This window comes from Bufo gargarizans, chromosome 2, assembly GCF_014858855.1.
Source record: "Bufo gargarizans isolate SCDJY-AF-19 chromosome 2, ASM1485885v1, whole genome shotgun sequence".
Classification (NCBI taxonomy): Eukaryota; Metazoa; Chordata; class Amphibia; order Anura; family Bufonidae; genus Bufo; species Bufo gargarizans.
This window is the reverse complement of record NC_058081.1, coordinates 698,713,948-698,737,806: the sequence shown is the minus strand read 5'-3', so window position 1 is coordinate 698,737,806 and position 23,859 is coordinate 698,713,948. Positions and strand designations below refer to the sequence as shown.

Here is a 23,859-nt window from a genome sequence, read left to right as displayed (position 1 = left end):
GCATAGATCACAGGTTTTCTGGGTTCCCAGTATATATTTTGACAGCAGAATGTTGCCTACAGATAAGGAAGAATATCATTGCGTGCCAAAGAGGGAGAGGTGCCGATTACCCCTCTCCCTCTTCCTCCTCTATTCCCAACCCCAAACCCTCTACTCAGGGGGATTTTTTAGCCAGGGGCGGGCCGTATCAACTTCGAGACCGTACGTAGCCAGGGGGACTGCAGAGGAGAATGACCAGTTGCAAATTATTAACTTATCCTCACGTATCTTTAGTGAAGTGGAAGAGACTCTGCTCAAGAGGGGACTGTCCTTCGTCCCCACAACTAGGTTCAACCCCTTTGTGTGGACTAAGGACCTTCACCTCTTTTCTAGGAAATTGAAATGGCACACGTTCATGAAGTACAATAATAGAATTACCTGTGAACAATTGGGTTTGAAGAAAGTGAGTTTGCAGACTTTAGAGTATTTTTTTATCTACTTGAGGAAGGCTCTCGTATACCTGGTCAGGGTCCATTCACGGACCTTCGTCCCAAAAGTAAGAAATTACCCCCCCACCAATGAACTACGACCACATAGATATCTTCCTCCAAATGGTTACTGAAGATATAGAGAAATTACCTTTGTCTACATCCTATTTTCATAATCTCTCTGGCCCTGAAACCGAGGTCCTTCTGAGCCTTGAGAAGGATACTTCAATAGTGGTCAAACCTGCCGATAAAGGCGGTAACCTCGTGATCATGGGACATCTACAATACAAGCAGATGTGTGAACGTCTGGTAAATGACAGAGAGTGCTATCAAGTGCTGCCATCGGACCCCACTGACATCTTCATGAGGGAGCTTACGTCCATTCTGAATGATGGACTTTCCAAGAAAGTCAATAATGACACGGAATATCGCTTTCTGTTACCGAGCACACCCCAGACAGCCACCTTCTATGGATTACCCAAAATCCACAAGGGCGTTTCACCTCTTAAGGGCCTCCCCATAGTGTCTGGGGTGGGCTCGATCACCCAGAATAGCGGTATTTACATCGATCAGGTGTTAAAGGGCTTTGTATCTGCTCTCCTGTACCAAAGGGATACCATGGACTTTTTACGGAAAATAGAGACCATTAACATCGAAACATCATTCTCACTTGCGAGCATAGATGTCAAGTCTCTCTATAGCTCGATCCCTCATGTTAAGGGTCTGATGGCGGGAACCGAGTTTCTCAAAACTAGGGCAGTCTGCCATAGTTTACACAATGCTTTTGTGGTGACTCTCCTCGAGTTCGTTTTGACCCATAACTTTTTCCTGTTCGACGCTCAGTTCTTCCACCAGCTCAGGGGGACCGCAATGGGGAGCCCGTGTGCCCCTACCTATGCTAACTTCCTCCTGGGCTGGTGGGAGGATAGAGTGGTCTTCCCGGATGTACAAACCTGGCGGGGTGACAAGATGGTCTTCTGGACACGTTATATTGATGATGTCTTTATCATCTGGAACGGCGGTGCCGATGAGTTTGAACTGTTTGTTAAAACTCTCAATACAAATATGTTGGGACTCTCTTTTACGTTTGAATTCCATCCAGAGTCTCTAACCTTTCTTGACATCAAGGTCACTAAAGTCGGAGACAGTCTTGTCACCTCTACCTTCAGGAAGACCACTGCAACAAATAGTCTACTCCATTGGGACAGCCATCATCCCATGAACTTGAAAAGAGGTATCTCTCGCGGTCAGTATCTTCGAATGAGGAGAAATTGTTCTGACCAAGAGAGCTTCCATCATGAATCAAGGAAATTGCAAAGCCGCTTTACAAAGAGGGGTTATCCACAACACGTCTTGAGAGACGCCTTTCAAAATGTGGCTTCCTGCGAGCGCAATACCCTTTTGGTACCTAGGGAACCTAAAGGTAGGGATGGAGATATCATCAGGATTATCTCCACCTTTGACGTTAGGAACCAGGAGATCAGGGATATCATTAGTAAGTATTGCCCTATCCTCCTGATGGATCCCGGTGTATCAGATGTACTCCCCTCCCGCCCCAGTATCACCTTCAGACGGGGTAGGTGCCTCCGTGACCGCCTAGTTCATAGTCACTACTCGCGACCAGCCCCAGAGGGCACGTGGCTAGACCGAAAACCACTGGGTATGTTCCGGTGTGGATCCTGTATGGCATGTAGTTATCTGAAAAACACTAAAACTAACACCTGCTCGGTCACTAACAAGAATTATGATATCAGAGACTTCATTAATTGTAGAAGCAAGGGGGTGGTATACCTTGCTCAATGTACTTGCCCAAGGGACTACATAGGAAAAACTTTTAGGGAGTTCCGGAGACGTATCCTTGAACACATTAATGACATAAAAAAGAAAAAAGGATACCCCGATAGCGAACCATATGTGGGAATTCCACAATGGTGACCCCAGATCCCTAGAATTTTCAGCCCTGGAAGTGATAAGACCCTCTCCCAGGAAGGGTGATTGGGACCGTAGGATCCTTCAGAAGGAAACTGAGTGGATCTATCGGTTCCGTTCACAGTCACCAGGAGGGTTGAATGAAAAATTTACATTCTCATGTTTTCTGTGATATATTAAAACTCTCTGGTCCAATGTGGTTACCCCAAATATTCGGAATCTGGATCCTCTTTAATTGATAGAATTCGATATCGACACATGGAGTGTCAGTTCATGATTGTAGGGCTAGCCTTTTATCTGAGCACCCTTTACGTAATTATCTATTGTATCCCTGTCATGGCAAAGATAGTGGTGTGTGTCCTACCCCTATGTTGTCCCTGCAACTTGAACCCCACGGTCACAGGTGTCCATGATTGACATGAAGGGACACTGAGTTTGCATTAATAGGGTCATTATGCGGTCCGTCGGAGGCCCCAGCCCCTGACCCTGATTGGGTGGAGCAAGATGCAGGATTTTTCCTTGCGAGGTGGAATGTATACGCTGTATATAATATGCTTCGCTCTGTCAGCGCACTTACGTCATATGTTTATGGGAGGCATGCGAATCATCACGGTGGAACGCACGGGCATTTTGACACGCTCCCCCTACTGATGGGCGTGCGCCATGTCTGACCAAGGATGTGTACGGCTCTCTCCATATCCACGGTGTGGAACGCACGGCTATCTTGATGATGGACATGCGTGTCAAGCGCAAGGCTTGCGGTCCTGACACGCCCCTTGTGATCCGACAGGCGCGCGCCTCCTTAATGACGTGCATGGCCATCCCTGTATTCACGATTGGGTCTTGGTGGAACGCACGGCCATCTTGCTGGTAGGCGTGCGTTCCACCTGCAAGGCACGCAATGATATTCTTCCTTATCTGTAGGCAGCATTCTGCTGTCAAAATATATACTGGGACCCCAGAAAACCTGTGGTCTATGCATCTAGGAGCGGTAAGAATTAGGTAAAATGAAGATCAGAATCTGAATCCTAGAATGACTTGGGCCAATTAACACGTCTATAGGCCAGGTCACATGATAGGTTTCATAGCTCAGGATTGGCTAATAGCATCAATGACCGCCCCCGTAAGGGGTTTAAAAATGAGTGTGTTTGAAGGGACTAGTTGGAGCTACATCTTTTTTTGCCCCCTGGAGCCCCTCATGCCAGGCACCATTGGTCTGTGAGTGGATAAGTATTGTTCTTTTATCTAAACTCAGTGACTACACGTATGTTGTTTTCCCTCATTGACAAGTGTTGGCTTGGGTGTGCTCCAGTGTCTTGTATGTGCTGTGTATCCGTAACACACATTTCTATACTTGTGTCCCCTGACGAACCTTTAGAATTATAAGGGGAAACGCGTCGGGACAAGTAATGTAATATCAAGTTTTTGATGTGTATCGTATTTAAAGAGTGTATACGAGGACCCAGGTATTTGTATGGGTCTATTTACCTCTAGCAAGGGCGCTATAAGGACAGGCAGTCGAGGCACATGGACAGAGTGCTCCTACCATCTAGGTAGAGTTGTTGCGATACCAAAATTTTGATTCGATTTCGATACCATGAAAAAGTATTGCGATACTCGATACCATTCGATACCACGCGAAAATAAAATAAAAACACAAAAAAGGCTTTTGATTACAGTGCATTGTTCACAGTGTCTCTCAACTTCATAGTGATTTGCTTGTGGTACAATGGCCACATGATTTTAGGTCGGTCAGTGTGGTTCTAGTTGTGAAAAAAAATTATGCATATTTTTCAATGGCTTACAGGGATTCTGCACTTTTATTTAACTATCCTCTGGATAGATCATCAGCTTCTGATTGGTGGGGGTCGGACACCCGGGACACCCACCGATCAGCTGTTTGAGAAGGCAGCGGCACTCCAGCAGCGCCACGGCCTTATCACTGTTTGACTGTTTACCGCCGGCCCACTGACGTCACCTCACGACTAGTATCAACTAGCGTGGGCGGGGCTAAGCTCCATTCAAGTGAAGAGCTTAGCCCCGCCCACGCTAGTTGTGATGTCACTGGGCCGGCAGTAAACAGTGATAAAGCTGCCTTCTCAAACAGCTGATCGGCGGGGGTCCTGGGTGTCGGACCCCCGCCGATCAGAAGCTGATGATCTATCCAGAGGATAGATCATCAGTTAAATGAAAGTGCAGAACCCCTTTAAACCACACCTCATTCACTAAGTGGGGTGGTGGTGGTTGGGGAGGGGGAATGGGCTTCACAAAAATCGACACAGATTGGGGTTGTAAGGGGCTGTGAGGTCAGCTGCTACATGATATACATTGTGGTGCTGGGGCCACGTTACATCATAGGGTAATTGTGATTGTGATGCACAATTGCACAGGTACAACAGTTTCTGGTGACAAACCCCCCCCCATGTGTCTCATAATAACGAAATAACCCTATCATCAAGTATATCCATATTCTTGCATAATGGTCAACATGGGGTTAATGTATGAGCTACAACAGTCACTTGCTATTTGGCAGCACAGTCTTATGAATTCAATCTATGTGCCTCATATTAATAATGACCTGTATTCTGCAACTCACATTAACCCTATGTTGCCTATTATGTTAGATGGTACTTTTGGGGTCACTTACTATTAATGTGAGGCACATGGGGTCCATTCCAAAGACTCCAAAAGCATGTGCCCAGCCTGACATTAAAAATAAGTGACCCCCCATCATGTTTAAAACATGGGTAGTGGCAAGATTGGGGTTAATGAGTCACATTAACCCCAAATCTTGCTGGCTGTCTTTCTTATAGATATGTTTTTTGCCTGCCTTTATTTTGAGGCAGGCTAATCATCACTCCTGCACTAGGTCTGGCTGTGGGCTAGGCTAGGTACCTGCTATGCTGGGCTGGCTGCTTTTCAGTGCTCAGACTCACTGTCTCACTGACTCTGGGGCTCGGGCTGACGCTGGGAGGACTCAAAGGAGTACACATGACAAGCGTGAGTGACTCAGTTAGGAGTCAGGACGGAGGAGGAGGCTGCTCTGCTGCCGCTGGTGCCGTTCGCTGAGCTCAGCGCTCACTCGTCTCAGGCGGAGTCAGACGGCGGGGCGCAGCAGTTTATTACCTCCCCCATCCCTCCTCCTCCTTTAATTAAACGCACAGTCATTGGTGGCAGTGGTGGAGGCATCTTCAGAGCCCGCTTACTCCACTGGGCTCAGCGGCGGCAGCGTCATAGGAGGGAGGGAATCCCTCCCTCCTTCTCCCTCTCGCCTTCTCCACTGTCTTTCTGGCGGAGCGCCATGTTGTGTCATAGGAGATAATGGGCTGCGCAGCCCAGTATCGAAAAAGTGCAAATCACAGTACCGAATCGATACTTGTAAAAAAGTATCGATTGGGTATCGATTTTTCGATACCCGCAACAACCCTACATCTAGGTGCATCTCTGGGCTGAGGGTATTTTGAGGGACACTCTAGGGACAGACATTAGTGACCCCTACGTGCTGCCCCTACCTATATCCGTCAGCACTAGTCCTCTGCCTGGTCCTCAGTAGCTCTTTTCTGTGTTTGTCCTCGTAATCATTAGTCCCCGTGTGAGAGACCTTTATTTTAATGATCTTTAATAAAAGTTATGTTTTAGGTAGTCGTCTTCAGTGATAGCAGTTTTTTGACTTTACAACTACCTTTCAATATTTTTTCCTTGACGAGGGTGCAGGGTGGTAGACATAGTGACGGGGCAGTATAGAGGGTGCAGGGTGGTAGACATAGTGACGGGGGCAGTATAGAGGGTACAGGGTGGTAGACATAGTGACGGGGGCAGTATAGAGGGTGCAGGGTGGTAGACATAGTGACGGGGGCAGTATAGAGGGTGCAGGGTGGTAGACATAGTGACGGGGGCAGTATAGAGGGTGCAGGGTGGTAGACATAGTGACGGGGGCAGTATAGAGGGTACAGGGTGGTAGACATAGTGACGGGGGCAGTATAGAGGGTGCAGGGTGGTAGACATAGTGACGGGGGCAGTATAGAGGGTGCAGGGTGGTAGACATAGTGACGGGGCAGTATAGAGGGTGCAGGGTGGTAGACATAGTGACGGGGGCAGTATAGAGGGTAAGGGTGGTAGACATAGTGACGGGGGCAGTATAAGGGGTGCAGGGTGGTAGACATAGTGACGGGGGCCAGTATAGAGGGTGCAGGGTGTAGACATAGTGACGGTGGCAGTATAGGGGGTGCAGGGTGGTAGACATAGTGACGGGGGCAGTATAGAGGGTGGAAGGGTGGTAGACATAGTGACGGGGGCAGTATAGAGGGTGCAGGGTGGTAGCCATAGTGACGGTGGCAGTATAGAGGGGCAGGGTGGGTAGACATAGTGACGGGGGCAGTATAGAGGGTGCAGGGTGGTAGACATAGTGACGGGGGCAGTATAGAGGTGAGGGTGGTAGACATAGTGACGGGGGCAGTAGGGGTGCAGGGTGGTAGACCATAGTGACGGGGGCAGTATAGAGGGTGCAGGGTGGTAGACATAGTGACGGGGGCAGTATAGAGGTCAGGGTGGAGACATAGTGACGGGTTGAGTATTAGAGGTGCAGGGTGGTAGACATAGTGACGGGGGGCAGTATGAGGGTGCAGGGTGGTAGACATAGTGACGGGGGCAGTATAGAGGGTGCAGGGTGGTAGACATAGTGACGGGGGCAGTATAGAGGGTGCAGGGTGGTAGACATAGTGACGGGGCAGTATAGAGGTGCAGGGTGGTAGACATAGTGACGGGGCAGTATAGAGGGGTGCAGGGTGGTAGACATAGTGACGGGGGCAGTATAGAGGGTGCAGGGTGGTAGACATAGTGACGGGGCAGTATAGAGGGTGCAGGGTGGTAGACATAGTGACGGGGGCAGTATAGAGGGTGCAGGGTGGTAGACATAGTGACGGGGGCAGTATAGAGGGTGCAGGGTGGTAGACATAGTGACGGGGGCAGTATAGGGGGTGCAGGGTGGTAGACATAGTGACGGGGGCAGTATAGAGGGTGCAGGGTGGTAGACATAGTGACGGGGGCAGTATAGAGGGTTCAGGGTGGTAGACATAGTGAAGGGGGCAGTATAGAGGGTGCAGGGTGGTAGACATAGTGACGGGGGCAGTATAGGGGGTGCAGGGTGGTAGACATAGTGATGGGGGCAGTAGTAGAGGGTACAGGGGTAGGACATAGTGACGGGGGCAGTATAGAGGGTGCAGGGTGGTAGACATAGTGACGGGGGCAGTATAGAGGGTGCAGGGTGGTAGACATAGTGACGGGGGCTATAGAGGGTGCAGGGTGGTAGACATAGTGACGGGGCAGTATAGAGGGTGCAGGGTGGTAGACATAGTGACGGGGCAGTATAGAGGGTGCAGGGTGGTAGACATAGTGACTGGGGGCAGTATAGAGGGTAGCAGGGTGGTAGACATAGTGACGGGGGCAGTATAGAGGGTACAGGGTGGTAGACATAGTGACGGGGGCAGTATAGAGGGGTGCAGGGTGGTAGACATAGTGACGGGGGCAGTATAGAGGGTGCAGGGTGGTAGACATAGTGACGGGGCAGTAGGCAGTATAGAGGGTGCAGGGTGGTAGACATAGTGACGGGGGCAGTATAGAGGGTGCAGGGTGGTAGACATAGTGACGGGGGCAGTATAGAGGGTGCAGGGTGGTAGACATAGTGAGGGGCAGTATAGAGGGTGCAGGGTGGTAGACATAGTGACGGGGCAGTATAGAGGGTGCAGGGTGGTAGACATAGTGACGGGGCAGTATAGAGGGTGCAGGGTGGTAGACATAGTGAGGGGCAGTATAGAGGGTGCAGGGTGGTAGACATAGTGACGGGGCAGTATAGAGGGTGCAGGGTGGTAGACATAGTGACGGGGGCAGTATAGGGGTGCAGGGTGGTAGACATAGTGACGGGGGCAGTATAGAGGGTGCAGGGTGGTAGACATAGTGACGGGGGCAGTATAGAGGGTGCAGGGTGGTAGACATAGTGACGGGGCAGTATAGAGGGTGCAGGGTGGTAGACATAGTGACGGGGGCAGTATAGGGGTGCAGGGTGGTAGACATAGTGACGGGGGCAGTATGAGGGTGCAGGGTGGTAGACATAGTGACGGGGAAGTATAGATGGTGCAGGGTGGTAGACATAGTGACGGGGGCAGTATAGCGGGTGACAGAGGTGTGTAGACATAGTGACGGGGAAGGCAGTATAGAGGGTGCAGGGTGGTAGACCATAGTGACGGGGGCAGTATAGGGGGGACAGGGGTGGTAGACATAGTGACGGGGGCAGTATAGAGGGGTGCAGGGGTGGTAGACATAGTGACGGGGTGCAAGTATTAGAGGGTGAAGGAGGTGGTAGAACATAGTGACGGGGCAGTATAGAGGGTGAAGGGTGGTAGACATAGTGACGGGGGGGGAAGTATAGCGGGTGGCAGGGTGGTAGACATAGTGAACGGGGGGCAGTATAGAGGGTGCAGGGTGGTAGACATAGTGACGGGGGCAGTATAGAGGGTTGCAGGGTGGTAGAGCATAGTGACGGGGCAGTATAGAGGGTGCAGGGTGGTAGACATAGTGACGGGGGCAGTATAGAGGGTGCAGGGTGGTAGACATAGTGACGGGGCAGTATAGGGGGTGCAGGGTGGTAGACAAAGTGACGGGGGCAGTATAGAGGGTGCAGGGTGGTAGACATAGTGACGGGGGCAGTATAGAGGGTGCAGGGTGGTAGACATAGTGACGGGGGCAGTATAGGGGGTGCAGGGTGGTAGACATAGTGACGGGGCAGTATAGAGGGTGCAGGGTGGTAGACATAGTGAGGGGGCAGTATAGAGGGTGCAGGGTGGTAGACATAGTGACGGGGGCAGTATAGAGGGTGCAGGGTGGTAGACATAGTGACGGGGCAGTATAGAGGGTGCAGGGTGGTAGACATAGTGACGGGGGCGTGGGCAGTATAGGGGTGCAGGGTGGTAGACATAGTGACGGGGCAGTATAGAGGTGCAGGGTGGTAGACATAGTGACGGGGCAGTATAGAGGGTGCAGGGTGGTAGACATAGTGAGGGGCAGTATAGAGGGTGCAGGGTGGTAGACATAGAGGGCAGTATAGGGGTGCAGGGTGGTAGACATAGTGACGGGGCAGTATAAGGGGTGCAGGGTGGTAGACATAGTGACGGGGCAGTATAGAGGGTGCAGGGTGGTAGACATAGTGACGGGGCAGTATAGAGGGTGCAGGGTGGTAGACAGTGAGGGGCAGTATAGGGGTGCAGGGTGGTAGACATAGTGACGGGGGCAGTATAGGGGTGCAGGGTGGTAGACATAGTGACGGGGGCAGTATAGAGGGTGCAGGGTGGTAGACATAGTGAGGGGCAGTAGTAAGAGGGGGCAGGGTGGTAGACATAGTGACGGGGCAGTATAGAGGGTGCAGGGTGGTAGACATAGTGACGGGGCAGTATAGAGGGTGCAGGGTGGTAGACATAGTGACGGGGGCAGTATAGAGGGTGCAGGGTGGTAGACATAGTGACGGGGGCAGTATAGAGGGTGCAGGGTGGTAGACATAGTGACGGGGGCAGTATAGAGGGTGCAGGGTGGTAGACATAGTGACGGGGCAGTATAGAGGGTGCAGGGTGGTAGACATAGTGACGGGGGCAGTATAGAGGGTTCAGGGTGGTAGACATAGTGACGGGGGGCAGTATAGGGGGTGCAGGGTGGTAGACATAGTGACGGGGCAGTATAGAGAGTGCGGGTGGTAAGACATAGTGACGGGGGCAGTAAGAGGGTGCAGGGTGGTAGACATAGTGACGGGGGCAGTATAGGGTGCAGGGTGGTAGACATAGTGACGGGGCAGTATAGAGGGGTACGGGTGGTAGACATAGTGACGGGGGCAGTATAGAGGGTGCAGGGTGGGTAGACATAGTGACGGGGCAGTATAGAGGGTGCAGGGTGGTAGACATAGTGACGGGGGCAGTATAGAGGGTGCAGGGTGGTAGACATAGTGACGGGGGCAGTATAGAGGGTGCAGGGTGGTAGACATTGACGGGGGCAGTATAGAGGGGTGCAGGGTGGTATACATAGTGACGGGGCAGTATAGAGGTGCAGGGTGGTAGACATAGTGACTGGGGCAGTATAGAGGGTGCAGGGTGGTAGACCATAGTGACGGGGGCGTAAGGGGTGCAGGGTGGTAGACATAGTGACGGGGCAGTATAGAGGGTGCAGGGTGGTAGACATAGTGACGGGGGCAGTATAGAGGTGAGGTGGTACTAGTGACGGGCAGTATAGAGGGTGCAGGGTGGTAGACATAGTGACGGGGCAGTATAGAGGGTGCAGGGTGGTAGACATAGTGACGGGGCAGTATAGAGGGTAGCAGGGTGGTAGACATAGTGACGGGGGCAGTATAGAGGTGCAGGGTGGTAGACCTAGTGACTGGGGCAGTATAGAGGGTGCAGGGTGGTAGACATAGTGACGGGGGCAGTATAGAGGGTGCAGGGTGTTAGACATAGTGACGGGGGCAGTATAGAGGTGCAGGGTGGTAGACATAGTGAAGGGGGCAGTATAGAGGGTGCAGGGTGGTAGACATAGTGACGGGGCAGTTATAGAGTGGTGCAGGGTGGTAGACATAGTGACGGGGGCAGTATAGAGGGTACAGGGTGGTAGACATAGTGACGGGGGCAGTATAGAGGGTGCAGGGTGGTAGACATAGTGACGGGGCAGTATAGAGGGTACAGGGTGGTAGACATAGTGACGGGGCAGTATAGAGGGTGCAGGGTGGTAGACATAGTGACGGGGGCAGTATAGAGGGTGCAGGGTGGTAGACATAGTGACGGGGCAGTATAGGGGTGCAGGGTGGTAGACATAGTGACGGGGGCAGTATAGGGGTGCAGGGTGGTAGACATAGTGACGGGGGCAGTATAGAGGGTGCAGGGTGGTAGACATAGTGACGGGGGCAGTATAGGGTGCAGGGTGGTAGACATAGTGACGGGGCAGTATAGGGGTGCAGGGTGGTAGACATAGTGACGGGGGCAGTATAGAGGGTGCAGGGTGGTAGACATAGTGACGGGGGCAGTATAGAGGGTGCAGGGTGGTAGACATAGTGACGGGGCAGTATAGAGGGTGCAGGGTGGTAGACATAGTGACGGGGGCAGTATAGAGGGTGCAGGGTGGTAGACATAGTGACGGGGCAGTATAGAGGGTGCAGGGTGGTAGACATAGTGACGGGGGCAGTATAGAGGGTGCAGGGTGGTAGACATAGTGACGGGGGCAGTATAGAGGGTGCAGGGTGGTAGACATAGTGACGGGGCAGTATAGGGGTGCAGGGTGGTAGACATAGTGACGGGGGCAGTATAGAGGGTGCAGGGTGGTAGACATAGCAGTATAGGGGGTGCAGGGTGGTAGACATAGTGACGGGGCAGTATAGGGGTGCAGGGTGGTAGACATAGTGACGGGGGCAGTATAGAGGGTGCAGGGTGGTAGACATAGTGACGGGGCAGTATAGAGGGTGCAGGGTGGTAGACATAGTGACGGGGCAGTATAGAGGGTGCAGGGTGGTAGACATAGTGACGGGGGCAGTATAGAGGGTGCAGGGTGGTAGACATAGTGACGGGGCAGTATAGAGGGTGCAGGGTGGTAGACATAGTGACGGGGCAGTATAGAGGGTGCAGGGTGGTAGACATAGTGACGGGGGCAGTATAGGGTGCAGGGTGGTAGACATAGTGACGGGGGCAGTATAGAGGGTGCAGGGTGGTAGACATAGTGACGGGGGCAGTATAGAGGGTGCAGGGTGGTAGACATAGTGACGGGGGCAGTATAGGGGGTGCAGGGTGGTAGACATAGTGACGGGGGCAGTATAAGGGGTGCAGGGCGTGGGCTAGACATAGTGACTGGGGGCAGTATAGAGGGTTGCAGGGTGGTAGACATAGTGACTGGGGCCCGTATAGGGGTTGCAGGGGGTTTGGTAGGACATAGTGACGGGGGCAGTATAGAGGGTGCAGGGTGGTACTAGACATAGTGACGGGGGCAGTATATGTAGGGTGCCAGGGTGGTCGACATAAGTGACGGGGGGCAGTATAAGAGGGTGCCCAGGGAGCCCCCCTGTGACGGGGCCCCCCTCTATAGGGGGTGCCCCCCCCCCGGGTGGTAGACCAATAGTGACGGGGGCAGTCAGTATAAGGGGTGCAGGGTGGTAGACCATAGTGACGGGGGCCGTATACAGGGGGTGAGGGGGTGTAGACATAGGACGGGGGCAAGTATAAGGGGTGGCAGGGTGGTAGACATAGTGACGGGGGGCAGTAGTAGAGGGTGCAGGGTGGTCGACATAGGACGGGGCAGTCTAGAGCGGTGCAGGGTGGTAGACATCGTGACGGGGCACAGTAGTATAAGGGGGGTGGCAGGGTGGTAGACATAGTGACGGGGCAGTATAAGGGGGTGGAGGGTGGTAGACATAGTGACGGGGGGCAGTATGAGGGTGCAGGGTGGTAGACATAGTGACGGGGGCAGTATAGAGGGTGCAGGGTGGTAGACATAGTGACGGGGCAGTATAGGGGTGCAGGGGCAGGGCTGTGTGGAGTGCAGAGTAGGGCAGGGGCTGGACTGTGTGGGTGCAGGGCAGGTGCGGGGCCTGCGTGGGGGACGGGGCGGGGCTGTGTGGGGGTAGGGGCGGGGCTGTGTGGGGACGGGGCGGGGCTGTGTGGGGGCAGGGGCGGGGCTGTGTGGGGAGAAGGGCGGGGGCGGGGCTGTGTGGGGTGCAGGGCGGGCTGTGTGGGGAGCAGAGTAGGGCAGTGGCGGGGCTGTGTGGGGAGCAGAGTAAGGCAGGGGCGGGGCTGTGTGGGGAGCAGAGTAGGGCAGGGGCGGGGCTGTGTGGGGAGCAGAGTAGGGCAGGGGCGGGGGTTGTGTGGGGTGCAGGGCAGGGGCGGGGCTGTGTGTGGTGCAGGGCGGGGCTGTGTGGGGGCGGGGCTGTGTGGGGAGCAGAGTAGGGCAGGGGCGGGGCTGTGTGGGGAGCAGAGTAGGGCAGTGGCGGGGCTGTGTGGGGAGCAGAGTAAGGCAGGGGCGGGGCTGTGTGGGGAGCAGAGTAAGGCAGGGGCGGGGCTGTGTGGGGAGCAGAGTAAAGCAGGGGCGGGGCTGTGTGGGTGCAGGGCAGGGGCGGGGCTGTGTGGGGGCGGGGCTGTGTGGGGAGCAGAGTAGGGCAGGGGCGGTGCTGTGTGGGGTGCAGGGCGGGGCTTTGTGGGGTGCAGGGCGGGGGCGGGGCTGTGTGGGGAGTAGGGCGGGGCTGTGTGCGGTGTATTCTGGGTCTCTATATGAGGCGTCCTCTCTTCTGTCTCCGCTGAGCCCCGGCTATAGACGGCTGTACCGCAGAGCCCTGTACACACTGCACAGACCCTCCAGCACTACCGCAGCTCCCGCCCACATACATGAACTGTCTGCCGCTCCTCACCTGCTCCTGCATCGCGCTGCTGTTCCTCCTCCTCCTCCATTATGGCGTCTAGTAGCAGAGGAGCTGAAGGACCTGTGATGACGTCATTGTCATGTGACCAATGCAGGCGGAGCGGAGGTAAATAGAACTAAAGAACATGAGATAAAATAGTTTGCACCGCTAAGCTCCGCCCCTCCCGTACAGATCACGTGAATAACGTATTCAAAGGTCCTACATTACAATTTTTCTCGCTTCTGCTGAGCTCCGCCCCTCCTGATCACATGATTATGACATTAACACAGGTCCTACATCACCACTTCTCCCCACTGCTGAGCTCCGCCCCTCCTGATCACATGATAGTGACGTCATCACAGGTCCTACATAACGTCTTCTCTCCACTGCTGAGCTCCGCCCCTCCAGATCACATGGCAGTGACGTCATCCCAGGTCCTACACCACTTCTCTCCACTGATGAGCTCCGCCCCTCCTGATCACATGGCAGTGACGTCATCACAGGTCCTACACTACTTCTCCCCATTGCTGAGCTCCGCCCCTCCTGATCACATGACGGTGACGTCATCCCAGGTCCTGCAGCTCTTGCTGTGCACAGATACAGAGCAGGTCCTGGTCTTCTCTCCAGAATCCCCCTTTATCCCCGGGGTCTCTCCTTGTCCTGGAGGATCTCCTCCAGCTCCTCCACCAAGGATGGACAGGAAGGAGATCAGCAGAAGAATATTAGACCTCACCTTGGAGATCATCTCCCTGCTGAGCGGAGAGGTAAACCTTTCTAGATTTCTCTCCTCTTTATTGTATTCTGGAGCCAGTCAGACATCGGGAAGGAGAATCCATCATAGGAAGTGACAGGAAGAGGCTCCTGGAGAACGGCCTCCAGACCTTCCAAGGGACGGAGAAGCTGAAGACCGGCCACCGCTCAGTGATGGGGGATGTGGAGCCATGAGGAGGGAAGTAGGCAGGTTGTCCCCAGGAGATGGCGGCAGTGTGGCCTGGAGGGAGGATTTCTACCACTAGTCTGACATCTAGATGATACTAGAAGAAGGAGGCCTCCACTACGTCTAGAGGAAAGAAGGCTTCTCCACAACATAGAGGAGAAGTCTTTACTGTAAGAGCAGGGGGACTATGGAGCTCTCTGCCAGAGGAAGGGGGATGGAGGATTCTCTAGAAGAGTCCAGAAGGGGCTGGAGGGGAAGAACATTCCAGCTTCTAGGGACTAGATTACTGGAGATGGGGCCATGATTCCGGGAGGGATTCTGAGGGGAGATCTGGAGTCAGCGTCTCTCTCCATCCACAGGATTACACCCTGGTGAAGAAGACATCGGGGAGGACTCCCATCATCCAGGAGTCAGGAGGGTGGACCCCCATCACAGAGCCTCCCCCCCTGATACACGAGGAGAAGATCCTAGAACTCGCCCACAAGATGATGGAGCTGCTGACTGGAGAGGTGACACTGCTGGGAATACTGGGAGGTTCTCCAGTAACAGCACTGGAGGGGTCTGGGTGATGACGGTGTCATTGTGTTGTCAGGTTCCTGTAAGGTGTCAGGATGTGGCGGTGTATTTCTCCATGGAGGAGTGGGAGTATATAGAAGGACAGGAGGATCTGTACGAGGAGGCCATGATGGAGGAGCCCCGGCCTCTGACATCTCCAGGTGAGAGGAGCCGAGTTGAGAAGAGGCCGTGATAAACCCCCAGTCCGGTTATGTGCAGTGTGTAATGACGTCATGTGATTTACTACTTGTCCACAGCGGCCCCCGCGCTCCTATATCGGTATATAGTTGTGCTGCCGTGTTGAAGCTTTACCGTAACTGATGCAATGCAAAAATGCCTCGAATATTACACCTGTGTGTCGGCGCGCTCTGTCTTTTCCCAGCTACCCTTCCTGATGTTCCTCTCTCCCTCCGCTCTCACCTTTCCTCCTGTGGTCTCCTTCTCACCTGTGTGTCCGCGCGCTCTGCCTTTTCCCCGCTACCCTTCCTGATGTTCCTCTCTCCCGCTGCTCTCACCTTTCCTCCTGCGGTCTCCTTCTCACCTGTGTGTCGGCGCGCTCTGTCTTTTCCCAGCTACCCTTCCTGATGTTCCTCTCTCCCTCCGCTCTCACCTTTCCTCCTGTGGTCTCCTTCTCACCTGTGTGTCCGCGCGCTCTGTCTTTTCCCCGCTACCCTTCCTGATGTTCCTCTCTCCCGCCGCTCTCACCTTTCCTCCTGTGTTCTCCTTCTCACCTGTGTGTCGGCGCGCTCTGTCTTTTCCCCGCTACCCTTCATGATGTTCCTCTCTCCCTCCGCTCTCACCTTTCCTCCTGTGGTCTCCTTCTCACCTGTGTGTCGGCGCGCTCTGTCTTTTCCCAGCTACCCTTCCTGATGTTCCTCTCTCCCGCCGCTCTCACCTGTCCTCCTGTGGTCTCCTTCTCACCTGTGTGTCGGCGCGCTCTGTCTTTTCCCCGCTACCCTTCCTGATGTTCCTCTCTCCCGTCGCTCTCACTTTTCCTCCTGTGGTCTCCTTCTCACCTGTGTGTCCGCACGCTCTGTCTTTTCCCAGCTACCCTTCCTGATGTTCCTCTCCCGCCGCTCTCACCTTTCCTCCTGTGGTCTCCTTCTCACCTGTGTGTCCGCGCGCTCTGTCTTTTCCCCGCTACCCTTCCTGATGTTCCTCTCTCCCGCCGTTCTCATCTTTCCTCCTGTGGTCTTCTTCTCACCTGTGTGTCGGCGCGCTCTGTCTTTTCCCCACTTCCCTTCCTGATGTTCCTCTCTCCCGCCGCTCTCACCTTTCCTCCTATGGTCTTCTCACCTGTGTGTCGGCGCGCTCTGTCTCTTCCCTCTACCCTTCCTGATGTTCCTCTCTCCCGCCGCTCTCACCTTTCCTCCTGTGGTCTTCTTCTCACCTGTGTGTCGGCGCGCTCTATCTTTTCCCAGCTACCCTTCCTGATGTTCCTCTCTCACCTTTCCTCCTGTGGTCTCTGTCTCACCTGTGTGTCGGCGCGCTCTATCTTTTTCCCAGCTACCCTTCCTGATGTTCCTCTCTCCCGCCGCTCTCACCTTTCCTCCTGTGGTCTCCTTCTCACCTGTGTGTCGGCGCGCTCTGTCTTTTCCCAGCTACCCTTCCTGATGTTCCTCTCTCCCGCCGTTCTCATCTTTCCTCCTGTGGTCTCCTTCTCACCTGTGTGTCCGCGCGCTCTGTCTTTTCCCAGCTACCCTTCCTGATGTTCCTCTCTCCCGCCGCTCTCACCTTTCCTCCTGTGGTCTCCTTCTCACCTGTGTGTCGGCGCGCTCTGTCTTTTCCCAGCTACCCTTCCTGATGTTCCTCTCCCGCCGCTCTCGCCTTTCCTCCTGTGGTCTCCTTCTCACCTGTGTGTCCGCGCGCTCTGTCTTTTCCCCGCTACCCTTCCTGATGTTCCTCTCTCCCGCCGTTCTCATCTTTCCTCCTGTGGTCTTCTTCTCACCTGTGTGTCGGCGCGCTCTGTCTTTTCCCCACTTCCCTTCCTGATGTTCCTCTCTCCCGCCGCTCTCACCTTTCCTCCTATGGTCTTCTCACCTGTGTGTCGGCGCGCTCTGTCTCTTCCCCTCTACCCTTCCTGATGTTCCTCTCTCCCGCCGCTCTCACCTTTCCTCCTGTGGTCTTCTTCTCACCTGTGTGTCGGCGCGCTCTATCTTTTCCCAGCTACCCTTCCTGATGTTCCTCTCTCACCTTTCCTCCTGTGGTCTCCTTCTCACCTGTGTGTCGGCGCGCTCTATCTTTTCCCAGCTACCCTTCCTGATGTTCCTCTCTCACCTTTCCTCCTGTGGTCTCCTACTCACCTGTGTGTCGGCGCGCTCTGTCTTTTTCCCAGCTACCCTTCCTGATGTTCCTCTCTCCCGCCGCTCTCACCTTTCCTCCTGTGGTCTCCTTCTCACCTGTGTGTCGGCGCGCTCTGTCTTTTCCCAGCTACCCTTCCTGATGTTCCTCTCTCCCGCCGTTCTCATCTTTCCTCCTGTGGTCTCCTTCTCACCTGTGTGTCGGCGCGCTCTGTCTTTTCCCAGCTACCCTTCCTGATGTTCCTCTCTCCCGCCGCTCTCACCTTTCCTCCTGTGGTCTCCTTCTCACCTGTGTGTCGGCGCGCTCTGTCTTTTCCCAGCTACCCTTCCTGATGTTCCTCTCTCCCTCCGCTCTCACCTTTCCTCCTGTGGTCTCCTTCTCACCTGTGTGTCGGCGCGCTCTGTCTTTTCCCAGCTACCCTTCCTGATGTTCCTCTCTCCCGCCGTTCTCATCTTTCCTCCTGTGGTCTCCTTCTCACCTGTGTGTCGGCGCGCTCTGTCTTTTCCCAGCTACCCTTCCTGATGTTCCTCTCTCCCTCCGCTCTCACCTTTCCTCCTGTGGTCTCCTTCTCACCTGTGTGTCCGCGCGCTCTGTCTTTTCCCCGCTACCCTTCCTGATGTTCCTCTCTCACCTGTCCTCCTGTGGTCTCCTTCTCACCTGTGTGTCGGCGCGCTCTGTCTTTTCCCCAGCTACCCTTCCTGATGTTCCTCTCCCGCCGCTCTCACCTTTCCTCCTGTGGTCTTCTTCTCACCTGTGTGTCGGCGCGCTCTGTCTCTTCCCCTCTACCCTTCCTGATGTTCCTCTCTCCCGCCGCTCTCACCTTTCCTCCTGTGGTCTCCTTCTCACCTGTGTGTCGGCGCGCTCTGTCTTTTCCCAGCTACCCTTCCTGATGTTCCTCTCCCGCCGCTCTCGCCTTTCCTCCTGTGGTCTCCTTCTCACCTGTGTGTCCAGCGGATGCTTTTGTTTGATGTGTTCTTTCAGGGGTTGATTAAACTTTCCTCAGATCCTCCATGTAATTTCGGAGCTCCGGCCGGAAGCGCTCCTCCTGGTATGTTTGGAATACAGTGGAGGAGGTTAAGCATGCATGGGATAGGCATAAGGCCATCCTCCATATAAGATAGGGCCGGGGGCTATCCATAGTATTCAGATATATGGGGCAGACTAGATGGGCCACATGGGTCTTATCTGCCGACACATTCTATGTTTCTATGTTTGTATTCGCGCTCCTCCGAGCGCACAGGTTGCAGGTAATGGATGCGCTTTCCTTCATCGGGGACGGTATCCTGCTCTCCTTCTGCCGGTCTTCATTCAAATGCAAACAACTCCACCCTTCAGTCCGTCAGGGATCAGCGAGTTCATATCTAATATCCACTTTGTTTGAAATCTGGACTAGGGTTGTTTCGATACCAAATTTTTATTCGGTCTCGATATAATAAAAAAGTATTGCGATACTCAATACCATTTGATATCACGCCAAAAAAAAAATACCAAAACCGCGTGCATTCCGCATTTTATGGAACGCCCGGCCTATAATAGAACAGTCCTATCCTATTTATTTTTTTATTTTACGGCGTTCACCGCATAAGAGAGATTTTTTTATATTTTGATAGTTTGGGCTTTTCGGATGTGGCGATATGTAATATGTTTATTGTTTATATATTTTATATGTAATATTGGGAAAGGGAGTGATTTATACTTAACTATTTCCCCCCTTAGGAGATAGAACCTGAGATCTTTTCATCCTCATACAGCTGTATTAGAATGACTAGGACCTCACACTCTCCCTGCTGCTCCGTGCATAGTGCACACAGCAGCAGGGATGTTACCATGGCAGCCAGGGCTTCAGTAGCATCCTGGCTGCCATGGTAACCGATCGGAGCCCCGCGATTACACTGCTGGGGCTCTGATCAGAAGCTGCCACTGCACCACCAATGAGGAGGAGGGAAGGGGACCCTGTGGCCACTGCACCACCAATGAGGAGGAGGGAAGGGGACCCTGTGGCCACTGCCACCAATGATTTTAATACTGGGGAGGGCGCACTGGACCACCAATGATAATTAACGTTTAATATACAAATGCAGGCGGTGGCAAAAACGCATTGCCGGCACCCGACCTCTGACAGGGCGCTGCGATCAGCGGCAATTAACCTCTCAGATGCCGCCCCTTAGGGGTTAACTGCTGCGGATCACAGAGCCCTGTCAGAGGCAGGGTGCCGGCAATGTGTTTCTGCCACCGCTTGTATCTGTAATGTATTAAACGTTAATTATTGGTGGCGCAGTGGCCACAGCCCCTCCCCTCCTCTGCGCTCTCATTGGGGGCAGCAGCACAAGGGGGAGGGAGCGACTGCTTCCTTCTTCCCTGTGCTGCTGAGGGAACATGGCGCACACTGAGAGCAGCGCGATCCATAGTCTCTGATGCTGGGCACAGCCTAGTATCGATAAAAGGCAAATCCCCGTATCGTATCAGTACGGACTAAAAGTATCGATTGGGTATCGAACATTCGATTCCCGAAATAACCCAAATCTGGACATCATTTTAACGAGTCTCCTCCTCTCCCCTCCGCACCCATGGGTCGCTGTCGGAGTTCATCCACGGTCTTCTCTTATTCTTCAATGTGGAGACGGGGAGACAACTGCTTCTCCTGGGTATAAGACAGTTTCAGTCAGTTGGTTTAGTTTACATTTTTGGCAGAATTTTATTATTTTCTATATAAACAGTAAGATCTGATAAATGAATACTTGTTTGGCCATAAGTTGGAGTGAACCCTGGAAAGTTTTTTTTTTAATGATAATAAAGATAAATATTTTTAAATACCCCCCCCCCCCCACACACACACACCAATTATATCATCTATGAATCTCCACCTTAGGACCGCCCAGAGCTTGCCCCCCCATGTATACTAAGCTCCTCCCACATACAGTTTAGCATACCCCGGTGTGAACCTCGTCCCCATCGCGGTTCCCCATTTCTGGAGGTAATAATCCCCTTCAGAGAGGAAATAATTATGATTTAATATACAAAGTATGCATTCCCCTAAAAACTCCCATGCGTGCCGGGGCATATTCCCCTTTTCCCTAGTCGTCTCCATGACGCCACATCCTGACCCAGACTTCCTTTGATAGGACAGGAGGTTTAAATCCCTGTCCCTCCACCACCAGGGTGTTTCCTGTCCTGCCAGTGATGGGTGCTGGGGACTCTGAGGGGTTCCTGGCAGTACCTTTTTTATTTTTTCCTTTTTAACTTACAATCACCAGGCCGAGGGTCGGATCCAGGGTGCGGCTCTCCGTCCCTCCATTCAGGCCTGTGCCAAGGACCCAGCTTTTTCAGGTCCCTGGTTTAGCTCCCTGTTGCGGCGGCCCAGGCTGGTGAAATGCACAGCGGTAGAGCAGCTGGAAAGATGCTATGACGCGATCCTCTTCAGCTGCCGGGTGGTGATGGTGGATGCCGGGGGCGTGGGGGCGCCACAAGTAGCTAATCGCACAGTGCTTCCCTTTTAAGATGCGGCCCAGCTGAAAGACCCCATGGACAGAAAGGCGGAAAGTCTTCTAAACAAACCTGGGAAGCCACAGAGGTATTTTTTAAGCCGGGGGTAGCTGTGACTTCTCTAGCCCGCACCCTAAATGTCTGGCTGGAGCAGTTAGAGCTCCATCTAGTGAATAAGACCCCGAGGGATCAGATTTTAGGAAGCTTCACACTCCTGAAGATGGTGACCAGTTTTCTAGCAGATGCTTCCGCTGAGTCAGTTTGTCTTTTTGCCCGCACTGCAGTACGATCCATTCAGAGAGAAGTTTGGTTAAATCCCTGGTCAGGTGATTTGGCATCTAAAAACAAATTGATATCTCTTCCCTTTCATGGTCAATCCACGTTTGGTCCAGACCTTGATAAGATCTTAGGCCCCTTTCACACAAGAGAGTTTTCCGCGCCAGTGCAATGCATGACGTGAACGCACAGCACCCGCACTGAATCCTGACCCATTAATTTCAATGGGTCTGTGCACATGAGCTTTTTTTTTCACGCATCAGTTCTGCGTTGCGAGAAAAATGCAGCATGTTCTATATTCTGTGTTTTTTACAAAGTCCTGGCCCCATAGTAGTGAATGGTGCTTCAGTGAAAAACACATTGCATACCCAAGCAAGTGCAGATGCAATGCGTTTTTTCACTGATGTTTACTAATGTTGTTTGTAAACCTTCAGTTTTTTATCACGAGTTGTGAAAAACGCATCAAAACGCATTGCACCCGCGCGGAAAAAACTGAACGCAATTGCAGACAAAACTGACTGAACCTGCTTGCAAAATGGTGCGAGTTTCCCTGAACACACCCTGAACGCATCAGGACCTAATCCGTCACTCATGTGAAAGAGGTCTTAGAGTATGCCACGGATCAGAAGAAGGGGTTTCTGGAGGACAAATCTCGCTCCAGGGCCCAGTTTTGGGAGGTGGAGATATGCAAAGGAGAGGAAAGGAAGGAATTTGCTTTTTAATCCCAACAAGGGGGAAGCCTCCTCCTTCCCAAAACAATGACGCCATCCAGGTGGTGGGGAGACCTAGCTCCTTAATAGACACCTGGGAGCAGACCATTATAGACCCCGGAGTAAACAACATAATACGAGAAGGGTATCGAATAGAACTTCAGTCTCCTCCCCTCAAAAATTTGTACAAACCATTCTCCCTCCAGGTCAACAGTCCTGCCTGACCTCAAACATAGAAGATGTTTTGCATTTAGGGGCAATAGAACTCATTCCTCAGGTAGTACAGGGCAGGGGTCATTACTCCAGACTCTTGGGGCAAAACACCCTACTTCTATGATTGTCGGGGTCCCAATTGAAGTGTCCTTATGAGCGCTCAGAGAGCTAACACAGACGCACTGTTGAATCAGATTCTCTTCTGTATTCCACACAAGTATACATCTTTATATCACTATAGATAATCACAGACAAATCAGGCCCACCACCAAAGGAGTGGCAATCGAAACTAGTGATTGGATTAGTTATTTATATATGGCAATACTTCTGCACTATACTAATAGAATTTTTAATGGTTAAAACCTTCTGCAGCATCTTATCTCAAGGTTAGTATTCTCCAGCAGTACATCCCGAAACACAGAGAGAACACAACTCTCTCTTGTATGTCAAACTCTGATAAGGGAGCGAGGGAGCTGCTTACCTTGGCCTTGTAACTATCTATACACAGAAACTGCCATGTCTTCAAAGCTGTCTCAGTAATTTTCCACATATGCACAAGATGAAGGACATGTTTATACAAAATGGATTCTCATCCCTCACAATTCCCCCATTTTGAGATATCTTGGAACTGACATCTTAACCCAGAGGTACTTCAGGTGGGATAGGTCCAACCGCCAGCCGGAGGCCGGATTCCCTCTCAGGTATTGATGCAGTTCCCAAGACCTCTCAATAATCCTGTCAGTTTCTTCTTTTGGTACAGAACCTGTTGTTGCACATAAGCCTAATCCCAGCATATACTACTATTATAATCAGCACTACTTGCATTATTGTTTGTTTTGCCACCAGGGAGCCTCCAACCACCCTGCTTTGGGGAGAGGGACTGCAGTGGGGTTACACTTTTCATCATCAGGCCATGGTCTTCTTTGTGAGACAAACTTTCAACAAAACATATGAATAAGTTCTTTAAAAGTCAAAGGGATTGCCAGAGAAGGCAGAGTTTTTGAACTTCTGGGACTGTGAGTACAGATCCAACAGTCCTTACTTATACTGTCAGTGTCATTTAGTCCTCTAAACAGCACCTGATGGTGTCGGATAAGTGCATTGTCCCAGTTATCCTTCAGTGGTTGGTACAGGGCTGTTGTTCCCAGGATTAGGGCGGCCATCAGCAGGAGGATCCTCATCCTTGGGTGTCAGAACTTTCTTGCAGTGAGAAGCGTCTATCCAGTTAGGCTTTCCTTCAACCTTTACTGCTGTATGAGTAGTCAACAGGACTTGAAAAGGACCATCAAATCTGGGATCCAGGCCTTTCCTCACGCAATCCTAATCTGGAGGCACTTCAAAACAGAATCTCAAATAGGAATAATCCTGTCTTTCTGTTTGGAGTGGTCCTGACTGAGTATAATGCTTAGGGTAAAAACTCTGGCCAAGGCCGCTCCATGGCTTTCTGGATTTTTTATTTGAGCATGCCATTTACCCTGGGTTCAGACCTGAGCATTCTGAAACGAGCGCTCTGTATGCGCGATTGTACGGGCGTTTACAATCGCGCATACAGAGACAGGCGTGCACACATTGTCGCGCGTT

General features: G+C 52.6%; 1 long non-coding RNA gene across 1 annotated transcript in view; it reads right to left on the bottom strand.

Annotated features, from left to right (window-relative positions):
- The window catches only part of LOC122929017, a 48,455-nt gene extending 34,564 nt beyond the window's left edge, over positions 1 to 13,891 (bottom strand). Inside the window, exon 1 of the long non-coding RNA XR_006387949.1 lies at positions 13,813 to 13,891. This is a non-coding gene — a long non-coding RNA (uncharacterized LOC122929017). The remainder of the gene's footprint in view (positions 1 to 13,812) is intronic.
- Positions 13,892 to 23,859: the final 9,968 nt, after the last annotated feature.